The sequence below is a fragment of the Aethalodelphis obliquidens genome, unplaced genomic scaffold (assembly GCF_003676395.1).
Source record: "Aethalodelphis obliquidens isolate GAN/ISIS:26980383/991018 unplaced genomic scaffold, ASM367639v1 scaffold2, whole genome shotgun sequence".
Lineage (NCBI taxonomy): Eukaryota > Metazoa > Chordata > Mammalia > Artiodactyla > Delphinidae > Aethalodelphis > Aethalodelphis obliquidens.
In genome coordinates, this window is record NW_020837946.1 from 6,088,180 (window position 1) to 6,095,872 (window position 7,693).

Genomic DNA, 7,693 nt, shown 5'->3' on the forward strand with positions numbered 1-7,693 from the left:
AATTTGCCAAGGAAATCTATTGAGTTTGAAGACCCCCATTTTTTTTTTTAAAGCAAATCTGCTCTTATTCTTATTTTTTTTTAATGTTTGAATGTTTTGGCTATGTTGGGTCTTTGTTGCTGCACGTGGGCTTTCACTAGTTGCGGCGAGCCGGGACTACATTTCATTGCGATGCGCGGGCTTCAGTAGTTGTGGCTCTCGGGCTCTAGAGCGCAGGCTCAGTAGTTGTGGCGCACGGGCTTAGTGGCTCCGCGGCATGGGGGATCTTCCCGGACCAGGGATCAAACCCGTGTCCCCTGCACTGGCAGGCGGATTCTTTGTCACTGTCCCACCAGGGAAGTCCCGAAGGCCCCAAATTTTAAGGTGAAGGCTCAGATCAGCTACTGAGAGTTGAAGTGTAACCAGCCTTAGGATTCCCAAGGAAGACTGTGGCCAGACTGCATACAGTAAATGTTCACTCATTGATAGGAAGCTTGCATCTGATGTAAACCTTCTCAAGGAAAAGACAGGCATCTGGAAATGCTTGCATTTTCTCAGTGAGTTTGTGCATTTTAATTTACGCTTAATTGTGCTCTGTGTGGCAAAGGTCAACACACATCAAAAACCTTAAAAATGTTTAAATATCAAAGTGAGGTTGAGTAACCCATTGTGGTACAAGTAGGTGTAAAACAGATTAATTAAATACAATTAAGGAAATGTTATGGTAGTTTAAGCTAACTAAAAAGGAAGAGGAAATGCTCTCTATTCAACCATAAAATTATCAATGAAGAAAGTTTCATGAGCACCATCTGTTGAGATATTTAATATTAAACTAGATAAATAAGTCAAAAATATTTTGTCCTCTAATTAGACGAAGATTCCAAACTGAGTCACAGAAAATCCTGAGATAATACAATCATTACTTTTTTACTTGGGAACATGAGATCTTCAAAACTTGGAATTGTCATTAATTCATGGAGAGCTGCTATGAAGTCCCCTTCATAATTTGGGGATAAGAGAAGTGTTTTTTCTGATATCTCTCAAAAATAATCAAGGAAACCAGTGTGCTTCCACAAATCTCACAAAAAAATAAGAAGAAACCTCACTGAAATTGATCATGGCATTGATCATTGATGATTATAGATAACAGCTATAGATATATAGATATAGATATATACACACACATATACATATACATACATACACACAAACTATGTCTATGTCTGTCTATTTATCCACACATGTGATACAAAGATAAAGTAATAATTGGATCTATTACATAAAGTAATAATTGAATCTAACCAGATCTATTACATAAAGCAGCGTGCTTCCAAAAATGAATGGGTATAGGAAACCCTGTTTCTAATGGCCACAAATAATCTGACCTTCAAACTGAATTGACACAAGAGCAAAGAAGGCTCATCGGACTCATCATAACAGTCAATGTGACACAACTTGCAACCTAAATGTCCGTTGATAGGTGAATGGATGAAGAAGATGTGGTATATCTACCTATCATCTATCTATCTATCTACACAATGGACCGTTACTCAGCTTTAAAAAGAATGAAATCATGCCATTTGCAGCAATGTGGATGGACCTAGAGATCATCATACTAAGTGAAGTAAGTCAGATAAATACAAGTATCATATGATGTCACTTATATGTGGAATCTAAAAAAAAAAAGATACAAATGAACTTATTTACAAAGCAGAAATAGACTCACAGACATAGGAAACAAACTTACAGTTACCAAAGGGGAAAGGGAGGGGAGGGATAAATTAAGAGTTTGGGATTAACAGATGCACACTACTATATATAAAATAGATAAACAACAAGGACCTACTGTATAGCACAGGGAAATATATTCAATATCTTATAATAACCTATGATGGAAAAGGATCTGAAAAAAATGTGTTTGTGTCTGTGTGTGTGCGTGTGTATGTGATAACTAAATCACTGTGCTGTACACCTGAAACATTATAAATCAACTATACTTCAATAAAAAAATTACACATCCTATGACATAACATATATTAAAAAGGCATAACAATGTTACCTATTATTAATGGATTTTAGCCATTATTATAAAAACAATTGCACATCCCGCAGTTTGGGGCCACTGACCTCTGCCTGGTAACCCCATTTCTTAGGTGCTTTACCATCTGGAGGGAATACAGGCATGGGGATTCCAGGTGTCAGAAAGGTAGGTCCCTCTGGGGGCATCAATGTTCCTTTCCAATATTTCCAGTTCTTTCCTTCCAGGCAGTCCAAGAATTGTTCTTCCCTGCTCCGTGCAGTCCAGACGTGGTTGCATGACTTGCTTTGGCAGTTGTGAGTGTCGGTGGCATGTGTTACTTCGGAGGGAAACATTTAAGTCGCAGCAGGGAGACCCTCCAGTGCACTCGCTTTCCCTGTCTCACCAGTCGAAGAAATGCAGTGACTGCGGAGGTGACACCGAGCCACCGCACGGAGGAGGCCTGCAGTGGCCTTTGCACAACAAGAACTACAGCTCTGTTGCTTTAAGCCTCCGAGGTTTGAAGCCATCATGGCAGCGTTGCCAAGCCTATTCTGACCGATACAAACCCCAACTGTAGATTAACCAAATTTCAGGCTTTAAATCAATCTCCTTTAAGTGTAGTTAGGATAAATCAGTTTCCCAAGGCCTCATCAATCTTGGGGCAATTGACAACATGAAATGTCTAAATCTTTCAAGTTAAAGAACAGTACCTGAAACTGCAAAGACCCTGTTGGGGTCAAATCCCAGAAGTATCAGCCTTGTCTCGTTAACGTTCTTCAAGAAGATCAGGAAGGGGCTGCAGACCTCAGCTCAGGGAAGGCTCCTGACCACGAATGGAGGAGAATCCACACGCCTTCTGTCCACAGCAACTACACACAACACAAGGCAACATCACTGCAACCCCTGGTTGGCTCTGGGCAGAGTTTGGCCCCAGTCACAAAACTGGTTGACATCCAGGTTACCTTTGACAGCCTTTAAATAGCCCACAAAGTACAATGACTCAGCTTGGGTGTTTTTGTTTGTTTTGCATTTATTCACATACATCCCTGTGCACCAACTGTTGTGCAACTGGAAGTGTGAAAATCTGAGCTAAACCATAGGAAGGAAAAATGGGACTTGGATGTGCAAATGTCCAGCTATTAAATCATTTTGCCCTTAAAAAGCTACCAAACCCCTAACAATGGCAGGGAGACGGGGACACGAATACCTGCTAGTAGCTGGGTTTGTTGTTTCAAGGACTAACACCCCCAACCCAAGGCCAGATCATGCCGTGGCACAGAACTTGAAAACTTATGCTCCGTGAAGGAAGCCAGACATAAAAGACCCCCTATGTGTGAACCTTTATATGAAATGCCCAGAATACGGAAATCCATAGAGAAGAAAGCAGACGCGTGGTTTATGGTGAGAATGAGTGCTGGCTGGATTTGCATCTCAGCCTGACCCACATTCCTGGACCTCCCACTCCTCCGAGTCAGGATTTCCTGCTGTGGTCTCAGGGGCCACCTCTCCCTCCTGGGCCCCTGGTCACTGCTCCCCCAGATCTGGGGATGGAGTGTCGCATTACGTGAGGGCGAGGGTCTGAGTCCTTGCACAGACACAAGTGCGGTGCAGCTGTGGGGTTGCTTGCCAGTCTCTGCGCTCTTGGGAGAGTGCATCACAGGCTTAAATGAGAGGAGGAGAGTTTGGCCTTATTCTTGGCCTGAATTTCCTCACCTCATGAGCTGATTCTGCCAACGCCATTAATCTGTTCCTAAACCACGTGTTGGCCCACGGACGACGTTCATCTATCTTCACCCATGATACATTGTTCCTTCCTCTATTAAAACTATACTCTAATTGCGAAGGGGCTCTGCCTGGAAGCCCTCCATTGCTCCAAGTCTCTGCCTGCATCCTTAAGTTGGCAGGACTTGTCTGAACACAAGAAACACTTGGAACCTCAGAAAAGCCGAGCAGGTCTAACTGAGGCAGCAGAAAGGATACTGCTCTAAGTAAGCCATCGGAAGGTCCCCTGCGCAGAAGTGATTCTGCCTCCCCTGAAACATTGATGCCAGCCGTTAGCCCAGCGCAAGTGAAGTTCATGACCAGCGCATTCTGCTAGACTCATGCTGGCCGATCTGTTACCTACAAGCTCTGGAAATCAGCCTCCGGGTGAGAGGAGATGCTGCCTGTCTGCGGCTGGCTAGTTCACATCCACTTCCTACCCAGTCCCGCAAAACAGCATGGTGGCCTCCAGTGAGCCGATGGACGGACAGACAGAGGAAGGCCTGCCTGGGCTTGTGTCCAGCATTCTGGGGCTCAGGATGGGCAGGAAGTGGGTTTTCCCATCATTTCCCTGTATTTTATGTGATCTTCATCTCCCAGGAAGTGCCCCTGGGGCCCCAGGGACATCACACGGCCGGGGACAGCAGAAAGAGGACAGCCCCGAGGTGTGGGGAGAACTAGGTAATACGGGGCTGTACCGGGAGCTTGGGGAATGGGTCAGACTAATCCTACTGACTTTGAAGGAAAGAAGATACTCAGAAGGTCAAGAGAGCAATGACCAGATCTCCCAAGTTGAGTTGGGGTGACTTCACCTCTCCTCCCTCCCACGCCTTGACCTCCCAGGGCCACATGCCTGGGTGGAGTCCCGGAAACCAGGTTCAGAATGGGCATCAGCACGGCTGGGTCTGGCCCTTCTTCCCACGTTCTCCTCTCTTTTTCCTCACAAACTTGCCCTTGTGGGGAGTCTGTGTGGAATAGGCTCCTCTGGCGTGGAGTCTTCATGGCTGGGACCCTCTTGAAGAGTTCCCCTGAAACCTAGATGTAGGAAAAGCGGAAAGGCTGGGGCCGTGCATCCGAGGTCGACGGCAGGCTGCCCAACACTCAGCATAACTCAGGAAACATGGGCTCGAGTTTAGTATCGGGGAAACCACGGGTTACCTCTTTTTTCTTTCTATTTTATTTATTTGTTTATTTTACATATACATGTATCTATTCTTTTTCAAATTCTTTTCCCAATTAGGTTGTTAATAATATCGAGCAGAGTTCCCTGTGCTATACAGTAGGTCCCTGTTGGACGGACCTAGGGCTACCTTTTAATAGGTGTAGCCTCCTGTCTGTGCACCCAAACTCAGACCATCGTATTGAATTGACCTGAAAATTGTTTCATTTAATCACTACTCTGGCAGCAGAGTTGTACTCTAGCTTCCAGAGAGAATCGCCAGCCTTATTCTAAACACAGATTCATCACACAGAATTTTCCAGGCTTTGTGATGGAGGGCAGAATCCACCTTCACGCTGGTCGCTCTATAATTAAGTTTTCCCACCTATCGGAGCAGAAACTCTGAAAAGGCTTTCTGCAGAGTTTAGGACTCTATTCTAACTTGACTCGTTGGGAAAGCAGTATCAGGAGTTATGACTTCCTGTCCGTTTGATCTCATTGTCTGAGTCTATATTCTAAAGGTGCCAATGTACGTTTACTCTGAGTGGTTAGATGCCCTGGAAACGCTTCACTGAGCATCTCCATGAACCCGTGTTAATTATTTACTAGTCTTAATAGGTTCCTCTTTAACAGTTTACTTGTTAGAGGTCATTGTCAACTAGGAGCCCCTGGATCTGGGTTCCCACAGAGCTCACCTGGGAAGAAGGAATCACGAAAGCCTTGCCAACTGTTCGCAAGGCCTCTGGCATCACCTAGTTTGTCTGGTCACTGAATGGACAGCAGAATGTCCTCATGTCTTCTCCAGCCACAGAGGAAACTTGACCCTCATTTCTTCACGGCAGCAGCTCACCAAGTCTTCTCATGGTGGGTCATCCAGCCGGATGCACCCCACTGTACATAGTAGCCAGGAGGCCTGAGCACTGCCCCCAAGTGAAAGAAAAGAAAACACGCTAGAACTTGAACAAGCAGCATTGCACACAACTCACAAGTATGACACTGGACATTTTGCTAGAACTTTCTCTCCCAATAGTCCTTCCTCCTCCCAGCAGTCCTGGGAGAGAAACAGTGCCGCCCTTGGAGGCCGAGTGCACATGCTCCCTGGTAAGAGTGGTGATGCACACACCCTCTGTGCCCAGGCCAACACTGGGGACATCTCCTTCCCCTGGACAGCATGGCTGCCTCTTCCTTTAGCACTGACCTTCTGGCTGACCTTTGTTGACCTCAGGGACAGTACACACTCCTCTGCCTTAGAAAGTCTCCTTCGGTGTTTTTGAAGGTGATTAATGTCCATAGAACTCTGAACACACACAACCGCCTGTTAATGAAAAGCAGAAATGGGAGAGAGGATGTGGTCTTCTCCGTCCTGAGTGAGTCAAGCTCTGGGCCGGGTGCCTCATCCTGAGTCACTGGGCCGCTTCCTGCTGCTTCCTCATCAGCTATGGGTCCTGGAAAACACATTGATGGTTTCCTTTCCTAAGCTCAGCAGACAGTCTAGCTCAGCTCTTCACCGTTTAGTAGAAAAGAATTCAATGTTTGTCGAATGAATCCAGTATATAAAATTTCTCTTTTTATAGATGATCTGGCAAATAGTAAGATCTCTTTAGGAGAAGGTGAAATGAGAATTGTTGTAACGTGCTTTGCTGATCCTGTGTTCTTTTGAGCTTCAGCCAACAAAGTAGCTAAGTAGATGCTGCTGGTAAACGTGTTAACACCCTTGCTATAGGTCCGCTGATCGTCCTCGGATGTCTCCACACTGACAAGGCACCTTCCTGCTCCTCCTGTCTCCTTGCAGAAATCAAATTAATCTACTATTAGAGGCACCACACCACAACTCTCATGGGCCCTTTGCCTTTGTAGGTCCCCCCCCCCATTCTGATAGAATTTTTGTGGGCCCAGTTATGGGCTGAAGTGTATGGCCCACCCCCAGCCCCACAAATTCACCTGTTGGAGTCTAACCCCCAGGACCTCAGAATGTGACTGTTTTTGGAGATAGAGCTTTTAATGAAGTAATTAAGATAAAATGAGGCCACGAGGATGTCCCTAATCCTATCTGACTGGAGTCCTTATAAGAAATGATTAGGACACACAGAGACATCAGGGGTGAGCTCACAGAGGAAAGACCATGTGAAGAGGCAGCGAGAAGACGGCCGTCTACAAGCCAAGGAGAGAGGCCTCAGAGAAACCAATCCTGCTGACACCTTGATCTTGGACTTGCAGCCTCAGAACTGTGAGGAAATAAAGGTCTGTTGGGTAAGCCACCTAGACTATAGCACTTTGTTATGACATTCCAGGCAAACTAATCCAGGCCCTAAAAAATTTCATTTATTTCTGATGTGACAAAAAAACTTAAAACGTCTTTGACCCTAAACGTTTATCTTTTTCTGGTTTTAAAAGAAATTGGAACATTTCTGTGGGCCCCTTGAAGTATGGTGGGCTTTGAGCACAGTGCCCCTCGTACCTGTTGGAGAAGTCAGCCCCACCATCACTGAGAGCACCTGGACCATTTTGCACTGAAACCGGTTTTCCCACTGATGCTGGTTTCCATCCCTGTATTCCACCCAGGGTGCCCGGCACAGCAGCTCTCATTTCATTATGACCCAAAGCCAGACCGCTGGGATAAACAAGTTTTTCCATTTTGTAATCCAGCCTCCTCCGAGACCCTTTGAGGGGTGAGGCAATTTAGAAATACTTTGATAAATGCCGATTTAATAATCAGCAAGGGGGCCTCAGACAATGGTTCATAGTCAGAACAATGTCGCCTCCAGGTGACTGTG

The 7,693-nt window shown here is 45.5% G+C and overlaps 1 long non-coding RNA gene across 1 annotated transcript; it reads right to left on the reverse strand.

Annotated features, from left to right (window-relative positions):
• Positions 1-3,022: 3,022 nt before the first annotated feature.
• On the reverse strand, positions 3,023-6,210 carry LOC113624465 (uncharacterized). The gene is made up of 3 exons (XR_003434345.1): positions 6,118-6,210; positions 5,615-5,839; positions 3,023-4,795 (listed from the first exon to the last, which is right to left on the reverse strand). It is a non-coding gene; the product is annotated as an uncharacterized LOC113624465 (long non-coding RNA).
• Positions 6,211-7,693: the final 1,483 nt, after the last annotated feature.